This window comes from Microcaecilia unicolor, chromosome 8 (genome assembly GCF_901765095.1).
Source record: "Microcaecilia unicolor chromosome 8, aMicUni1.1, whole genome shotgun sequence".
In the NCBI taxonomy this organism is placed as follows: Eukaryota; Metazoa; Chordata; class Amphibia; order Gymnophiona; family Siphonopidae; genus Microcaecilia; species Microcaecilia unicolor.
The window spans coordinates 193,374,027-193,393,718 of NC_044038.1; the positions used below are offsets into that span (position 1 = coordinate 193,374,027).

Here is a 19,692-nt window from a genome sequence, read left to right on the forward strand (position 1 = left end):
ATTCTTCGTGCCCAACATTGGGGGCCGTTTGTCCCTGTTATAGGAAGAGTGGACCAAGGTTACTTCAGATCAGTGGGTTCTGGATTTGATCAGAGACAGATACTGGTTGGAGTTTTCTGTACCCATAGGAGACGCCTTTTTGAAGTCATGCTGCACCACTACTGTGAACAACACGTTGCAGGTGCTGCTGGATTTGGGGGCTGTGGTATCCATTCCGCAGCCTGAGCTTTGTTCAGATTGGTACTCAATCTATTTCGTGGATCCTTGGAAAGGAGGAACTTTCAGACCGGTGCGCAGAATCAATGAGTCTCTGAGAGTATGGCACTTTCGCATGGAGACCTTAAGATCCGTCATAGCAGCAGTCCAGCCAGGGGAGTTCCTCACGTCACTGGATCTCAAGGAGGCTTATTTGTATATCCCAATTTAGCCTCCCCATCAGCGTTTATCATGCTTTGCAATTCTGGGACGGCATTTTCAATTCCGTGTCTTACCGTTTGGCCTGGCCACAGTGCATCACACTTTCTCCAAGGTAATGGTGGTGGCTGCGTTATTGCGAAAAGATGGGGTCAGAGTTCATCCGTACCTACACAATTGGCTAATCCATTTGGATTCGGAACAGGAGATTTTGGCGAGCTACAGACCGGGTAGTCGAAGTTCTGCAGCCTCTTGGATGGGTCGTGAATTTAACCAAAAGTCATCTAATCTCCTCACAGTCTCTCGAATATTTGGGAGTTTGCTTCGACACAGCCTTGGGCTGTGTCTTCCTTCCCAACAGCTCAAAATGCAGAGTCAGGTGCATCTCTTGTTACACTTACCTCAGCCCCGTGCTTGGGATTATGTGCAAGTGCTCAGGTTGATGGCGGCCACCCTGGAGGTGGTGCCGTAGGTGAAGGCGCACATGCGCCGCTCCAACTTGCCTTGCTGAATCATTGGTTACCTATGAAGCTGTAATATCAGCGCTGGCTACCCTGGGTGCCAGCGGCGAGAAACAGCATGACTTGGTGGCTCTCTGATGACAACCTGTGGTGAGGAATGCCCCTATCAGCCCCTCAATGGCTTCTGGTGATCATGGATGCCAGCCTTTCGGGGTGGGGGGCTCATTGCCTCAGCCACTATGCTCAGGGTCAGTGGTCAGCTGTGGAGACAGGGTGGCATTTCATAACCAGAGAGCTTTTCCGTACCCTTGTTCACTGGCTAGTCCTATCACATATAGACTACTGCAGTGGGATCTATGCTGGATGCCGGGATTACATACTGAAAAGGCTTCAGACAGTCCAAAACACAGCTGCAAGGCTCATATTGGGGAAATCGCGCTTTGAACCTGCTCAACCTCTTCGGTTTCAACTACACTGGCTCCCCGTTGCAGACCGTATCACATTCAAAATCTGTTCACTTACACACAAGATCATGTATGGTGAAGCTCCAGAATATACACTCAATTTCATTGATCTACCATCTGCAAGGTCCTACCTCATTCTCCATTTTCCAGCCTGCAGGAATGTTAAATACAAGACTCTTTTTGCATCATCCTTCCCTTACGTCAGTCCGAAATATTGGAATGTCCTACCAAAACAACTTAAGGAACTCGCCGAACACCAACTGTTCAAGAAGTCCTTAAAGACGTTCTTATTCGACAAGGCTTACTCGACTGGCAACTCCACTGCTTAACCTCTCCCACTTGCCGTCGCTTCACCCCTGTCATTTACCCTTTTGTTATCCCCTGTTCCTACCCCTCCTGTCACTTTCTGTTTCTGGGCCATCATTGTCTTGTTTTGTATCCACTTGATTTATTGTAAGCCACATTGCGCCTGCTCATGTGGGTAAATGTGGGGTAGAAATGTACTAAAATAAATAAATAAATAATGTTCTCATTAATGTAGTACAAAACCCGTGTGGTCTAAACAAAAAGACAAATAGAAGTACTAAAAAAATGTATATCAGAACTTAATATAACTATTACAAAAACTAAATTCACAACATCTTTTATCAAAAAAAATGGATGCAGAAAGACAGAGGGTACCTTACTCTTTCACAGTTCTTAAAAAATAACCTAACTGTTTGAAAATGAATGCTGTTTATATAGGGGGTCTTTTACTAAGCTGCAGTAGCATTTTTAGCTTGCGGTAGGAATCAGCTGGCAGTAAATGCCAAGACGTCCATTTTATTCCTATGAGAGTCTAGGTGTTTTATCACCAGCTGATTTCTACTGTGAGCTAAAAACACTACCGCGGCTTAGTAAAAGACCCCCATAGAGAGCGACTGATACATATCTGTAGCACGTGTTCTCCGAGGACAGCAGGCTGATTGTTCTCATGACTGGGTTGACGTCCACGGCAGCCCCTCAAACCGGAGTAAAAATCTCGCGGGAGGTCTCGCACGCAGGGCACGCCCACCGCGCATGCGCGGCCGCCTTCCCGCCCGTGCGCGACCGTTCCCGCTCAGTTGAATGACAAGCAAAGAATTGAGGAAAAAACGCAACTCCAAAGGGGAGGAGGGAGGGTAAGTGAGAACCATCAGCCTGCTATCCTCGGAGAACACCTGCTACAGGTATGTATCATTCGCTTTCTCCGAGAACAAGCAGGCTGCTTGTTCTCACGACTGGGATATCCCTAGCTCTCAGGCTCACTCAAAACAAGAAACCAGGTCAATTGAACCTCGTAACGGCGAGGGAATAACAGAAATTGACCTACGAAGAATAACTAACTGAGAGTGCAGCCTGAACAGAATAAAATCAGGTCCTGGAGGGTGGAGTTGGATTCAAACCCCAAACAGATTCTGCAGCACTGACTGCCCGAACCGACTGTCGCGTCGGGTATCCTGCTGGAGGCACTAATGTGATGTGAATGTGTGGACAGATGACCACGTCGCAGCCTTGCAAATCTCTTCAATAGTGGCTGACTTCAAGTGGGCCACCGACGCTGCCATGGCTCTAACACTATGAGCCGAGACATGACCCTCAAGAGCCAGCCCAGCCTGGGCGTAAGTGAAGGAAATGCAATCTGCTAGCCAATTGGAGATGGTGTGTTTCCCGACAGCAACCCCCTTCCTATTGGGGTCGAAAGAAATAAACAATTGGGCGGACTGTCTGTGGGGCTGTGTCCGCTCCAGATAGAAGGCCAACGCTCGCTTGCAGTCCAATGTGTGCAACTGACGTTCAGCAGGGCGGGTATGCGGTCTGGGAAAGAATGTTGGCAAGACAATTGACTGGTTAAGATGGAACTCCGACACCACCTTTGGCAGGAACTTAGGGTTAGTGCGGAGGACTACTCTGTTATGATGAAATTTAGTATACGGAGCATGGGCTACCAGGGCTTGAAGCTCACTGACTCTACGAGCTGAAGTAACTGCCACCAAGAAAATGACCTTCCAGGTCAAGTACTTCAGATGGCATGAACTCAGCGGCTCAAAAGGAGGTTTCATCAGCTGGGTGAAGACGACGTTGAGATCCCATGACACTGCAGGAGGCTTGACAGGGGGCTTTGACAAAAGCAAGCCTCTCATGAATCAAACGACTAAAGGCTCTCCAGAGATCGCTTTACCCTCTACACGATAATGGTAAGCACTAATTGCACTAAGGTGATTCTGTACTGAGTTGGTCTTGAGACCAGACTCTGATAAGTGTAGAAGGTATTCAAGCAGGTTCTGTGCAGGACAAGAACGAGGTTCTAGGGCCTTGCTCTCACACCAAACAACAAACCTCCTCCACTTGAAAAAGTAACTCTTTTTTAGTGGAATCCTTTCTAGAGGCAAGCAAGACACGGGAGACTCCCTCAGACAGACCCAATGAAGCAAAATCTACACCCTCAACATCCAGGCCGTGAGAGCCAGAGACTGAAGGTTGGGGTGCAGAAGCGCTCCGTCGTTCTGTGAAATGAGAGTCAGAAAACACTCTAATCTCAACGGTTGTTCGGAGGACAACTCCAGAAGAAGAGGGAACCAGATCTGATGGGGCCAAAAGGACGCAATCAGAATCATGGTGCCGCGGTCTTGCTTGAGCTTCAGTAAGGTCTTCCCCACCAAAGGTATGGGAGGATAAGTGTACAGGAGGCCCGTCCCCCAATGGAGGAGAAAAGCATCCAACGCCAGTCTGCCGTGTGCCCGAAGTCTGGAACAGAACTGAGGCAGCTTGTGATTGGTCTGGGAGGTGAAAAGGTCCACCGAGGGAGTGCCCCACTCTCGGAAGATCTTGCGTACCACTCTGGAATGGAGCGACCACTCGTGCGGTTGCATGAATCTGCTCAGTCTGTCGGCCAGACTGTTGTTTACACCTGCCAGGTATGTGGCTTGGAGAAGCATGCCATACTGGCATGCCCAACGCCACATCCTGACGGCTTCCTGACACAGAGGGCGAGATCCGGTGCCCCCCTGCTTGTTGATGTAATACATTGCAACCTGATTGTCTGTCCGAATTTGGATAATTTGGTAGGACAGCCGATCCCTGAAGGCCTTCAGTGCGTTCCAGACCGCTTGGAGCTCCAGGAGGTTGATCTGAAGATCTTGTTCCTGGGGGAACCACACCCCCTGGGTGTGGAACCCATCGACATGAGCTCCCCACCCCAGGTGAGATGCATCCGTCGTCAGCACTTTTGTGGGCTGAGGAATTTCGAATGGGCGTCCCAGGGTCAAATTGGTCCGAATTGTCCACCAGTGCAGCGAATTGCGGCAACTGATGGACAGGCGGATGACATCTTCTAGATTCCCGGTGGCTTGGCACCACTGGGAAGCTAGGGTCCATTGAGCTGATCTCATGTGAAGATGAGCCATGGGAGTCACATGGACTGTAGAGGCCATATGGCCCAGGAGTCTCAACATCTGCCAAGCTGTGATCTGCTGAGACGCTCTGGTCTGGGAAGCGAGGGACAGAAGATTCTGAGCTCTCGCCTCGGGAAGATAGGCCTGAGCCGTCTGTGAATTCAGCAGAGCTCCTATGAATTCCAGAGATTGGACTGGCTGGAGATGGGACTTCGGGTAATTTATTACAAACCCCAGCAGCTCCAGAAGTTGAATAGTGCACTGCATGGACCGAAGAGCTCCTGCCTCTGAGGTGCTCTTCACCAGCCAATCGTCGAGATATGGGAACACGTGCACCCCCAACTTGCGTAGGTACGCCGCAACCACCACGAGACACTTCATGAACACCCGTGGTGCAGAGGCGAGCCCAAAGGGCAGCACACAATACTGAAAGTGACGTGTCCCCAGACGGAATCGGAGATACTGTCTGTGAGCTGGCAGTATCGGGATGTGAGTATAAGCATCCTTTAAATCCAGGGAACATAGCCAACCTCTTCCCGACCGGCAGGCCGTCCGGCACGGCTACTTTGATGGCGGCTATGGTCCCATGGATCCAGTCAAAAGCTCGTCCCCTGCTTTTGCTGTGGAGGTGCAGGGGGCTGCTAAGGCGCACGCTGTTGACGGGAACAAGTGCGCTGGGACTGTCCCTGTGCCTGAGGAGGCCTTCGTGCCGGCTGGGTGTACCTACGCTTGCTGTAGGCGTAGGGTGCAGCCTGCCGGGCCCGGGAAAAACGTCCACCTGCGAAGGTGGATGCTGAAGACTCCCGGTGGGAGAGCTTGTCGAGAGCGGTTTCCTGCTGGTGTAGTTGGTCCACCAACTGCTCGACCTTCTCGCCAAAAATGTTATCCCCACGGCTGCTAGGTGCGGTTGTCCAGGTCAGAGGCACGCAGCCAGGAGAGTCTGCACATCACTATACCTTGGGCCGCAGCTCTGGATGCCACATCACAGGTGTCATAGATACCCCTGGACAGGAATTTTCTGCATGCCTTCAGCTGCCTGACCACCTCCTGAAAGGACCTGGACTGCTCAGGGGGGAGCTTGTCAACCAGGTCCGCCAGTTGCCACACATTGTTCTGCATGTGGATGCTCGTGTAGAGCTGGTATGATTGTATTCTGGTCACGAGCATGGAAGACTGGTAGGCCTTCCTCCCAAACGAGTCCAGAGTACGAGACTTCCGCCCAGGGGGCGCCGAGTTGGTATCCCTCGAACTCCGTGCTCTCTTGAGAGCAGAGTCCACGACCGCTGAGTCATGAGGCAGTTGAGGCTGCATCAACTCCGTGTCTGAGTGGATTCTGTATTGGGACTCCACTTTCTTGGGAATGGTGGGATTAGATAATGGCTTCAACCAGTTCCGAAGCAGTGTCTCTTTGAGGACATTGTGCAACGCTACTGTGGAAGACTCTCTAGGTGGTGATGGATAGTCGAGGACTTCTAGCATCTCCGCCCTCGGCTCATCCACAGTAACCACTGGGAAGGGAATGCTGATAGACATGTCCCGAACAAAAGAGGCAAAGGAGAGGCTCTCAGGGGCGAGAGCTTCCTCTCCGGTGAAGGTGTGGGGTCGGAGGGAAGGCCCACAGACTCCTCGGAGGAGAAATATCTGGGGTGCTCCTCCTCCCCCCATGAGGCCTCCTCCTCGGTGTCGGACATGAGCTCTCTCAGCTCAGACCGCAACCGGACCCGTCTCGACTGCGAGGAACCATGTCCTCGATGAGGGTGTTGAGAGGTGGACTCCCGAGCCGGTGGGGACGAAGCTCCCTCCATCGACGTCGACGGGGATTCCACCTGAGTGGCAATCGACATTGGTGTCGCAAGTGGCGCCGGCGTCGAAGACCTCATCACCGGACCAGAGCCCACCGGCGCCTCCATCTACGGCACCGAGGGCGCAAGCACCCCCGGTGCGGGCGGGGCCTAGCGCATCAGCCCTTCCAGGATCCCCGGAAGGATGGCTCGGAGGCAGTCGTCTAGGCCCGCTGTCGGGAGAGGCAGGGGGGCCGGTGCGGGGCGTCGGTACTGGAAGCTGCCCGGGTCCAGGAGACAGTACCGAGGTACCTGACGACCTGTGCATCGACACCTCTTCGACAGAGGGGGAGCGCTCCTCCCAGCACTGCCGCTTCCTGGGGGTCGAATCTTCTCTCGATGTCCCGGAGCTGCCAGTCCCATGCGCCGTGGGCGACCGATGACGGTGCTTCTTGGCAGCTTTCTTCTGATGCCCGTCATCGGCGCTGCACGGCATAGACGAGGAGGAGGTGGAATCTCCACGGCCTCTAGGTATCGGATCCGACAGGGTTCGGTCCCGATGGCCCTGAGCAGCGGGAGTGGCCAGGGCAGACTGCCCACGCGGCCGCTCACCGCCACTGCCACTGGTAGGTCGTCGGGCCAAGGGAACCTGTGCTCCTGGGGTCGATGCCATAGTCGGCGCCGAAGACGTCGACATTGGTACCGGTACCGAAGACCCGGCCGTCAACACCGATGCTGTCGAGGTCGACGTCGAAGGGCCGCCGCAAGTTCCAAAAAGACGGTCCCGAAGAACTTGCCTCGCCACCTGCGTCCGCTTCCGTAAGCCGAGACACAAGGTGCACGCCTTGGAATTATGCTCCGGGCCGAGGCACTGGAGGCACCAAGCGTGAGGATTGGTCTGCGAGATCTGCCGGCCGCACCGACCACTCTTTTTGAATTAGCTCGGGACCTTCGAGGACATCGACGGAAAAATCGCATTGGCGAAATCAAAAACGTCGATGGTGGCAGAGAAAAGCACACCAGGAAAGAAAGAAAGAAACGGCCGTGCGGCCACAAGGCCGCGACGAGGCGACCCCCGCGACTAAACTCGATGAAGGGAAGGAAAAAACAAACCTTTTTTTTTTTTAACCGAAAGGGCGCGAACGCGCAACAACAAGAAAAATAAAAGCGCGGACTAGGCCGCAAACTGGTTTTCTGGGCCTGACTCGGAGAGGGACGAAGACGCGTCTCTCTCCAGCGCGGAAAGCAAAAAACTGAGCAGGAACGGTCGCGCACGGGCAGGAAGACGGCCGCGCATGCGCGGTGGGCGTGCCCTGCGTGTGGGATCTCCCACGAGATTTTTACTCCGGTTTGAGGGGCTGCCGTGGACGTCAACCCAGTCGTGAGAACAAGCAGCCTGTTTGTCCTCGTAGAAAGGAAATTACATCAGCTAGAGAAAGTGATATCATTGGACTGTTGGGGTACTCGTTATCCAATGGCATGAAAAGGCACCAAAATTCAAAAACATAAAAGTATTAAAATATATATACACACTAAGCCACACTTTTTATGTTTCAACTATTTTATTGACACCTCCAGATATGATACATCACAATAAAAATGGTAGTATTACAGACCGGTTACAACGTACAGTGCGTAAACCACCCAACAGTTAAACAGGGTCAAACTTTATTGATTATTCCCCCATTCTTTTACCCCCACCCCCATGAACAGTACAGCTACAGGAGCACAGTGAATATGTATGATGCACTGAGACATATATCCAATCATAGTTCTCCATGAATCTGAAAACCACCCATTTATTTAATATCCAGTCTCTGTCAAAAGAAACGTCTCATGAACGAGAGATAGCAATACATGTCCATGGTGCCCTGCGACAGAGACAACATACCAGATCCCTACTTCCACCATACCCATTAGCCCCCAAACCCTCCAGTTACCTCCCAAGCCTACCCCTAAGCTACTCCCTCTTCTGCTCCCCCCTACCTCCCCCCCTCCGAGCAAGCAGCAAACAGTCCTGTCTCACTCTTCAGCTCCAGGCAGCCCGTATTTCTCCACCGCCTCCCTTCAGCTTTGTCAGGCATTGAGAAGCAAACTACGGCCCCGTGGGCTAAGAACTTGCAGGTACGGCATCCAGATCTGGAGGAATTGTGCACTACGTTTGGGCAATTGTTTTGAGTCTCTAGCTTCCCAGGAGGCCAGAAGGTGTACTTGGTTGCGCCAGTGCCAGTAAGCCGGCTTATCCGGGGATGTCCAATATTGCATAATGCACTTCCGAGCCACCAAACTCAGCTTCCTACATAGCTTATAGCAGGGGCACGTAGCGGGGCAAAAGCCCTTGGGTGATCGAGCAAAAACTGTCTTTCCGTTCCTTGAATCTTGTTCCCCAATCGAGTCAAAAACCCCTTTACCCACTGCCAAAACGCATGCACCTTGGGGCATTGCCATAGTGCATGATATAATGAGCCGGGACCCCTTCTACATTTGGTGCACGCTGAGCTATCCAGCCCCAACACATGAGCCAGCTGTGCTTTAGACATATAGCCCCGAAGGATTATCCTATATCCACATTCTCTCAGCCTTTCATCTTGAACTAGCATACGGATACCTCTCAAAGTAGCTGCCACATCCCAAGACTTTAGCGAAGACCCTAAGTCTTGTTCCCATTTGTGTTTAAGGCCCTCATATTGGCGCTTAGGTCGATGCCGAACCAGGGCTGCGTAAAGACCAGAGACCGAATACCTCTCCGTCAACAACTCCTCAAAAAAAACCCGAATTGTTTCACTCATCCGCCCCTTCAGAGATGCCTGGTTCAAGTATTTCATATAGTGTGTGTGCATAAGCGAACCTATTGCCCCATGCTGTCCCCACCTTATCTTGAAGAGCATCAAATGTCATCACCTCCCCACTTTCCAATAGCAAATGTTCCAATTTCGTGATGCCCAGCCCTTGCCACCTACCAAAGACCGGGTTGTCTATTCCCGCTTCAAATACTGGGTTGCCTATGATCGGTATTTGATCCGTAACGTGTGGATGGCCCCCCATCTGCCTCATCCACCATTGCCAAGCCTCTCGAAGAGGCTGAAGTAGAATACTTGTTTTAAATTTAGAGGGGATGAGGCTACATGGCAAGTGGAAAAGTGCCAACACGTCATAAGGCGCAAAAAAGGCTTGCTCAAGAGTTAGGGGTGTGTAATATTGCGTATCGTTGACCCAATCCCCCAGATGTCGTATCAAGCACGCCTGATTGTATAGGAACCGGTCTGGGAAGCCTATGCCTCCTTGCTTCCAGCTCCCAACTAGCATGTCCTGACTAAATTTTGGCTTCTTCCCTGCCCAACAGAACCGACTAAAAAGTCGCGTCACCCGTTTCAAATCTTTCTTCATCAAACGGAGTGGCAATGTTTGTAAAACGTATAGCCAGTGAAGGAACAGCACCATCTGTATTAGGTGTACCCGCCCCATCAGGGACAAAGGGAGGCTCATCCAAGAGTCTAGTTTATTCCTGGTATGATTGAGTAAAATCTTAACATTTAACTGGTATAAGTCAGAGGTGTTCATTGTGAGCCTAATTCCTAAGTATTTGAAAGAGTCATTGGCCCACCTCAATGGGAAACCGGATCCCCAGTCCCTCGGATTCACCGCTGGTGAGGCAAGAGCTTCAGACTTGTCCAAGTTTATCCGAAAGCCTGCATAATCTCCGTATTCACGAAATGTCTCCAATAACATGGCCAACGACTCTCTCGGATTTGTGAGGTGGACCAAAATATCATCTGCAAAGGCTGCGATCTTGAACATGCGAGACCCCACACGAATTCCCTGGATCATAGGATTTTCCATAATTTCCCTAATAAGGGGGTCTAAGGCCAAAACAAAAAGAAGGGGGGACAGGGGACATCCCTGCCTCGTACCCCTCCTAATAGGAAAGCTCTCTGACTCAAGCCCATTGACCCACAGTGTTGCACTAGGATTGGTATATAAGACTTGAATGGTTTCGACAAACCGCCCGGAGAATCCATAGCGCTCCAAGGTGTCGAAGAGAAATTCCCAGTGGATTTTGTCAAAAGCCTTTTCCGCGTCGAAGCTAACTAGCAACGACGCCATGTTACCCTGCGAGCTTTGCTCCAATGATGTCAGGATTGCCCTCAAATTTTTACTCACTGCCCTACCCCCCACAAAGCCAACCTGGCTTTCATGTATCAATCGAGGCAACAATCTTGACAATCTGTTGGCCAAAATTTTCGCCAACAGCTTGGCGTCATAATTCAGTAGGGAGATAGGGCGGTACAAGGTCGGCTCTAAAGGGTCCCTCCCAGGCTTAAGCAAAACTATTATTTGGGCTCTGTTCAAATTAGGGGGCATTGTCTGTCTCTCTATTAAGTGATTCAAAAATCTAGTAAGGGCTGGTATAACATCGCCTTCCATCAATTTATAGAATTCTCCCCGGAGGCCATCCGGTCCTGGGGCCTTCAGCCGTGGGCTTCGAGTTATGGCCAGGCTAACTTCATCTTCAGTTATTAATTGGTTAAGGCGATCCAGCTCCTGCGGCATGAGTCTTGGCAATACTAGGTTATCTAAGTACATCCGGTTAGAAAGGCCCTCTCCCTCCGGAGGGGCATATAGCTCCTTATAGAAAGTCTGGAAGGTGTCACAAATTGCCCTGTCTGTTGTGTGAAGCCCTCCCCCTCTTTGCCGAAGCGTTAAGATGTTTCGAGTCTCACCCCGAGGAGTAATTAGTTTCGACATCAGTCAACCCGTTTTATTGCCATGTTTGTAAAGCATGTATCTATAATATGTCTGAGACTTATGCGCCCTCCCCTGCAGGAGTTCGTTCAAGGCGACTTGAAACTCCAGCACTTGTTGCTTGTTCACCTATCGCATGTGTGTCCCCATATTTCTTCCACGCCTGACATAGCTGTTTACTCAGACGTAAGGTCTCTCTGTCCCGCACCTTCCTTACAAAATGTGCATGGCTAATAATTTCCCCTTTGAGAACCGCCTTGGCTGCTTCCCAAAACAGAACAGGGTCATCTAAGTGTTCTTGGTTATGAGTATTATATTCTACCCAGCTAGCATGTAAGCGGCCCTTAAGCACTGGATCTGAACTTAACTTCAGAGGGAATTGCCATCTATACGTCTGTTGGGCCATACCCCTGGGTATCCACTCGATCTTAACCCAGGCATGATCGGACACCGCATATGGCCCAATTTCCGCCATGGTCACCTCCCCAAACATTGGACGCGAGGTCAGAACATAGTCTATTCGCGACTTAGTCGAATGGGCCCGTGAAAGGTGAGTGTAATCCTTCTCACCCGGGTGCAACACCCGCCAAACATCAATAAGGTCTAACAACTGGCTCATCTGCAAAAGGCCCCTGTTATTAGAATAGGAGGAGTTTACCCTCGGGGCTGATCTATCCAAAGAGGGGTCCCAGGCTGCATTAAAATCACCCCCCACTACCATGGCTGTATGCGGCTGTTTTAACAGGAAATTAATTAGATTTTGGAAAAATCTCTGGTCATAACTATTAACAGATTAGCAGCTTCTGCCTCCCAACGACCGCCTCCAGGATGACGTAGCGTTCCGCGGCATCAATCAGAAGCGGGTTGATCGCAGAGGCTACGCCCCTTCTAAATAGGACCGCTGCCCCTCCCTTTTTCCCTTGTGCATTCGCCGCTATGCAGTCCCCTACCCACCAAGTGCTGGCATGCTCAATCTGGTCCAAATGCATCTCCTGTAGGACTGCAATATCCATTTTCTGCCTTTTTAACTGTTGTAGTATCTTAGAACGTTTTACTGGTGAATTCACTCCGCCTACATTCCATGATATAATTCTTACTATTGTATTACATAAAATTAAATGGTTTGTACCCCGAGAATCTACGTTCGTAGTCGAAGAGAGCAGCCCAGCCCCTGCCCCTTCCGGCCTCCTGGTGCCAACTTGCCCTCCAGAGCTCTAAGTCCGAAACCCAATCCAGCTGCAACCTGCCCCCTGTCCTCAAATTGCCCTCCATAAAAACCAGGGATATAAGACTCCAAAAAAAAGGGAAAAATCCTCGCTGCTCTTCTTGGAGCACGTCTCTTGCTTGCTCTACCCACCCTCCCCCACCCCTCCCTCCCAACCACCCCCGCCCTCTGTACCTGGACCCATGAATTGGAACCATGACTTCCTTACGTCCCTCCCTCTTCCCTCCTTATTGTAAAAGTAAACATAAAACAGTTCCCCCAAAATGCAACTGAACAAGTATGTACAATATCATACCCCCCTCACCAGGGGCATTATCCACTCCACTCTCCATCCACATCCTCCATGGATGGATTCCTCCATTAGCTAGGAACTTTAACTTCTCAACTGCAGCAGTCAAACAAAACAGTCCATCTGTAGCCAGGTAGTCCATCTCTTTAGTGAACTATGGTTGCTGCTTTAAACTGAACCAAAATCTACAGGTTCCTGCTGATCCTTATCGCTGATCCCCTGCAAGGCTCTCTATTGTTGACCTCCCAAGGGCTCCTCAGCGGGCATCTGGCGGTGTAGCTTCCAGCTGTTGCAAGAAGCTTTTGGCTGCCTCCGCCGTCTCATAAATAAGCCACACTTTTTAAAAAAAGAACAGAAACAATAGATGAAAAAAAATGATAGAAAAGGCGGAAGACTAGAGCAAAAATGCCTACCATTCCATCTCACAATTCAAACCCATTGGTTGTAATAGTTGATGGACATGCACAAGTTTTTTTGGAGCTATTTATGTATTGAATTGTATGATGATGACTGAAAATTAGACGAATCAGATGAAACTATAAATCTTTTGATCCATGCTGGTCTCCTTGATACTATATATCTAAGACTTCAAAAATGTGATATTCACTGTACAGTGATATTTATTTATTTTTAAAACTTGTACCCCGCTTAAACCTAAGCGGGGATATATGCTGTGGGCTATTTTTGGATATACATGTTTTCCCCCCAGCATTCTGTTACTTGGGTTTGTTTTTTCCTAAACGTAACATATTGTCTAAATTATCAATTAATGAATAGTAAGAAATTCCAGATTGCCACCACCTGATATTATAAGAAAGAGAAAGTTTCTTCACAGATTTCACCCTACTTATAATGGGAAAGCGCAGCATAAATGTATTGCAAGGGTTGTGTATGATATTAGGTTTGCGAAGGGATACTAAATCGGATATATAAAGGAACACACCCAGATAAAAATTTTCAAAACTGTGATGCATAATTTAAATTGTGCCCGAGCTTCTATGGGAAGCCAGTGCAACCTAGTATAAAATATTTTAACAGAATCATATTTATGAAGACCAAAGGTCAGCTGAACAGCTGTATTCTGAATAATTTGTAAATTATTAAGAAGGGTCTTGAAACATCCAGCAAAAACAATATTGCAATAATCAAGCCTTGACAAAATCAGGTTTGAATAAAAAGCCTAAATACTGCTGGGTCAAAATATTTTTTTATGGCTCTGAGAGAGTCTTTTAGTAAGGCGCGCTCATGTTTTTGGCACACGCTAAAATTGTGGGCGCACTAAACGTTAGAGACGCCAATGCGTTCCTATGGGCGTCTCTAATGTTTAGCACACCCACAATTTTTGTGCATGCTAAAAACGTGAGCGCGCCTTAGTAAAAGACGCCCTGAGTTTCCCCTTTGTCTCTTGTCTGACTCTGTGGCACAGACTTATGTATTCTTATGAGTGGTTTCCGTTTACCTTTGAGTCCTGTATGGTCAGCCTTGTGTATTCTTGTGAGTGGATTCCCTTGACCCTTGAGTGCTGTGTAGCACAGCCCTGTGTATTCCTATAAGTGCTTTCCCTTTACCCTTGAGTGCTGTATGGTGCAGGCTAGAGTGTTCCTATGAGTGGCTTCCCTTTTCCCTTGAGTGCTGTGTGGCACAGCCTAGTGTATTTGAGTGCTGTATGGTACAGCCTAGAGTATTCCTGTGGAGCTTCGCTCTTGTAGAGTCTGTGTCCCATTCTGTCCTCGGGATTTCTATTTCACCTGTGGGCTTTGCCTCTGCTATCTGTGTTTCTGTGTAGCCTTTGTTTGCATTCTCTTCCTCTGGTCGTAGCCTATACCTGCCAGCTTTTTGTCTGTCGCCCTTCCCTTGTGTCACTAGTTAGCGCTGTGTACGTTGCATGTGCTCTAGTCCCTTTTGGGACCCATCGTTGTTCTTTTTCCCTTCCCTAGTGAATGACTCCAGTTCGGCTGTGAGGCCTGTACGCTTGGACTCTGTATGAGTGGGTTCCTGTTCGGCTGTGAGGCCCGCCTGAGTGGTCTATCTCCCCTTTCTGGTGGTGCTAGTGGATTGTCCTGAGTGTGTGGGGCTTTGTGGCCATGGGTTTGCTTATTGCCTGTTTGGTCTACCCTAGGCACAAGGGTCACGAACAGTTTAACACTGGTGCATGCGCTGATATTGTCGAGACTTGATTACTGTAATGTTGTTTATATTGGCTGTTCATTAATTTTGTTAAAACTCTTCAACTTGTTCAGAATTCAGCCGCTAGGTTAATATTTTCGGCTACAAGCTTTTGTTCAGCATCTCTGTTGTTGAAAAAACTTAATTGGCTGCCTATACAGGCTAGAGTACAGATTAAATGTTGTACTCTAGCCTATAAAATCATGTATAGAAATGCCCCAGTATACTTGACTGATTGGGTAATATTTCTTTCAAATACAATTAGTAGCAGAATTCGCAATTAAATGCTACTCAGTTTTCCTTTAGTGAAGCAAGTTAAACAACGGTGAGTGTTTGACTCTTCAATACATTATCAGATAATGTCGGTGTGGAACTCATTACCAACACAGATTTGTAGTTTATTGAATTATTTCATTTTCGAAAGGAAATTAAAACTTATTTTTTCATCAGATACCTTTCATAATGTAATTATATTACAATTATTGTATTTCCTGTAACATTGATATTTTTTGTAAATTTCCGGATTATTTATTTGGTTATTTTGTTGTTGTAATCTACACTGAACTATTTTTTGGTATTGCGGAATAGAAGAACTGTGTAGCATAGCTTATAATAGCATAAAAAAATTTCCTCAAATATACAGGGTTGCCACAGAAGGGACTTGCAGCTGAATTCTGAACAAGTTGAAGACGTTTTAACAAAATTAATGAACAGCCAATATAAACAAAGGGTTCTGAGGTGACCTGGGAAATTGCAGACCAGTAAGCCTGACATCAGTGCCAAGCAAAATAGTGGAACCCTTTTTAAAAATCGGCATCACATAGGCCACCCTCCAATCTTCAGGTACTATGCACAATTTAAACGACAGGTTACATACAGATCACTAGTAGCACATCAGCAATTTCATTCTCGAGTTCTTTGAGTACCCTTGGATGTATGCCATCTGGTCCAGGTGATTTACTACTGTGGAGTGGAGGACTAGCCTAGTGGTTAGTGCAGTGGACTTTGATCCTGGGGAACTGAGTTCGATTCCCACTGCAGCTCCTTGTGACTCTGGGCAAGTCACTTAACCCTCCATTGCCCCTGGTACAAAATAAGTACCTGAATATATGTAAACCGCTTTGAATGTAGTTGCAAAAACCTCAACCGCTTTGAATGTAGTTGCAAAAACCTCAGAAAGGCAGTATATCAAGTCACATTTCCCTTCCCTTAATTTGTCAATTTTGCTTTCAGTTCCTCTGCATCATTGCCCTTGAAAACCATTTCTGGTACAGGTAGGTCTCTTACATCTTCTTTCGTAAATTCCAAAGAATTTATTCAGTTTCTCCACTATGGCCTTGTCCTCCCTGAATGCCTCTATTGCTCCTTTGTGATCTAACAGTCCCACTGATTCCTTCGCAGGATTTCTGCTTCTGATGTACCTGAGACAGCTGGTACTGTGAGTTTTAGCCTCTGTGGCAAGTTTCTGTTCACAACAGAGTAGTTCTCCGCATGCACCATAAGTATCTTCCAAAGGTTCTGTCCAAGTTCTATCTGAACCAGTCTATTGTCTTGCGAACATTCTTTCCCTGACTTCATGCCCTTCCTGACTAGAGCTCCGTGCACACTTTGGACTACAAGCGAGCACTGGAGCGATTGTAGGTCCCAAAGACAGTCCTCCCAACGTTTTGTTTCTTTTTATCCCAACAGGATGGTGGTCACCATCAAGAAATCAGTCTCTAATTGGCTGGCAGATTGCATTTCTTTCACATGCCCAGGCTTGGCTGACCCTGGAAGGTCATGTCAAGGCTCCCAATGTTAGAGCCATGGCTGCGTCGGTATCCCACTTGCGATCAGCCTCCATTGAAGATATTTGCAAAACTGAGACGTAGTCTTCAGTCCATACATTCTGTTATGTTTCTGCTAGCAGGCTGAGGAGAGCCTGGAGCCCACTCTGCTATGGGCTGGGTAGGGGCTGGAAACCTCTCTGCTAGGGTAGCTGGGTGGGACTTGCTTGCTATTGGTCAGCTGAGTAGGAGCTGACGTCTGCAGCTCAGACGTCAGTAGCCAGGATTTATTTTTACCTGCAGCTTCTGGTAAACATTGCTTTAGCGTTAGGTCTTTCCTGCTGTAAGCCTCATATCTTATCTCAGCTTGGAGAGCTGTTGCTCTGTGGGGGGGAGGACTCTGTTGCCTCTCTCTCTTCATGTTCTCTAGTGCTGGTTGTCAGCATTTGTTCTGTGTCCCGTTTTGTGTTTGTTTTCTCAGTGTGTGGTTAATTGGCTTCCCCCTGCGGCTGGGCTGTGTGCTCTGGTTGACGGGTAAGTGTGTGTCTTCTTTGAAGTGTCAACTTGTTTATTTTTTATTTCTGTCTGTTGTGGTTCCACCTCTTTCTCTGGGGTTAGTGTGCTGTGTTAACCCTTTGGTTTCTGTGTCTGGCTGTGTGAGTTTTGTGCCCAGAAGTCTTTGCTCTGGCCAGTACTCCTTTTGCTTGGTGCTGGGTTCTGTCTGCTCTGTTCTGCCTGTCAGTTTGGTTCAGCTTTACCTGATACTACTGCTGCTTCCCGTTGGCCCTAAGTCCTGCCGGCTGCTTGCACTCAGTTGCTCAACTCCTGGGGAATGGTGGCCAAGTGCAGGTGAAGTCTGGTGAAGCTGTTCCAGTATCTTTGTTCCTGCTTTTCCCCGGGGAGTACCTGTTGTTGCCAGTTGGCTCCTCTGGCCCCGCTTCTACTATCTGGGTGCAACCTAGCCTGTTAGTGCAGGCCGTACGTGTCCTGAAGTTGTCTACCTTTGAGGAGTTCTGCTCTTCTCCTCGGGAGCTGGAGTCCTGGGTGAGTACCCTGTGGGCTATTTCTTTTATTAGTTGTGGTTCGGTCTACCTCAGGCCTTTCCTAGATTTCCTTTCTGTTTGGGACCTGGGCTCAAGGGTTCACAAGCTGGGTACGAGTAACACGTTCCCATCTCATTACTGCCTTGAGCAGGATACCCAATGTGACAGTTGGTTCGGTGAGACAGTTTTGCAGAATCTGTTTGGGGTCTAGAATCCAACTCCACCCCCTAGGTCCAGGCTGCACTCTCACTCAGTTTGTATATAGTTTCAGATTAATCTGCATATTATCCTCGCAGTTGCGAGGCCCAATAGACCACTGTTTGTTGTTTTGGGTGAGCATGGATGCTAGAGATACCCCAATTGTGAGAATTATGGCCTGCTTGTCCTCGGAGAAAGTGAAGATAACTTAGCTATAGCAGGTATTCTTCGAGGACAGCAGGCCTTATATTCTCATAAATCCTCCCACCTCCCCTTGGAGTTGTCTCCTATTTTTTTCTTCTTTTACTGTAGTATTTAACTACATGTAACCGCGCTTTTGTGGCGGGCAGGAAGGCACTCACGCATGAGCAGTGAAGCGTTTCTTGTGCTCCACAAAAGTTCTTTTGAAGCTTGTTGAAAGCTCCCAGCCAGACAATGCGGGATCGCGTTACCCAATTATGAGAATAAGTCCTCCTGTCCTTGGAGAATACCTGCTACAGGTAAGTATCTTCGCTTTTTTGTCTGAATTTGGATTAGTAGGCTCTGTTTTACATTGGTTTGTTTTCTTTTTGAAGAATAGAAAGTATCTAGTGCTGAAAGATTGAATTTTTTCATTTCCCTGTCTACTCCCTTGTGGAGTCCCACAGGGTTCTTCATTCTTACCATTTTTGTTCAATTTATATATGAGTTCACTTGGTCTAATTTCATTAGACCCTGTTGAGCTGATATTTTCCTATGCTGACAACATCTTTGTATTTGTTCCTTTTGACCACGATATTTCTAGAATTATCAACAATAGCATTGAAAAAATTAGGTTGTGGTCAGATTCAGTATGTCTTAAATTGAACGCTGATAAAGCAAAAATTCTCTGATTTGGTATGAATTTATTTAATATTTCTAAATTTGTTTTGAAAAATTAATGGATTCAGCTTAATGTTGAGAGAGTTCTAAAATTTTGGGAATGTGACTAGGTGTTGTAATCGAATGCTTTGGCTATTCCAACATTCAGAAATGTGAGATTTAAAGCAATTTTTCTTATTCTTTTATATATTCTGCCGTGCAGTTACAGAATGATCTTCCTATTGAGATCCATTCTTTAAGAAGTTATTTTTCTTTTCGTAACAATGGTGAAGATTTATTCATTCTCTAAGTCTTTTTAAGAAATAGTTTATGATCAGTTTTTATCAATTCTGATAGACTGTATCAGTTCTCTTTTTGTATCCCACTTAGAACCTCAACTGAGAGAATTGGCAGGTTATAAGTCCATTATAACAAAATAAGACTGAGCATCCAAATGCCAGATAAAATTTAATGTGGACAAATGCAAAGTGATGCACATTGAGAAGAATAATCCAAATCATAGTTACCTGATGCTAGGTTCCACATTAGGAGTCAACATTCAAGAAAAAGATCTATGTGTCATTGTAGACAATACTCGTAAGTCTTCTGCCCAATGTGTGGTGATAGCCAAAAAAGCAAACAGGATGCTAGGAATTATTAGGAAATAGATGGAAAATAAGGCCAAGAATATTGTAATGCCTCTGTATCGCTCCATGGTGCAACCTCACCTTGAGTATTGCATTAAATTCTGGTTGCTGTATCTTACAAAAGATATAGTGGAATTAGGAAAGGCTTAAGGAAGCGCAACCAAAATGATAAAGAGGATGGAACTCCTCTCCTCTGAGGAAAGGCTAAAGAGGTTAGGGCTCTTCAGCATGGAAAAGAGATG

At 47.8% G+C, this 19,692-nt stretch overlaps 1 protein-coding gene across 1 annotated transcript in view; it reads left to right on the forward strand.

Moving 5' to 3' along the window:
* The window catches only part of RAD21L1 (RAD21 cohesin complex component like 1), a 744,671-nt gene that overhangs the window by 506,087 nt on the left and 218,892 nt on the right, over positions 1 to 19,692 (forward strand). The window lies entirely within an intron of this gene.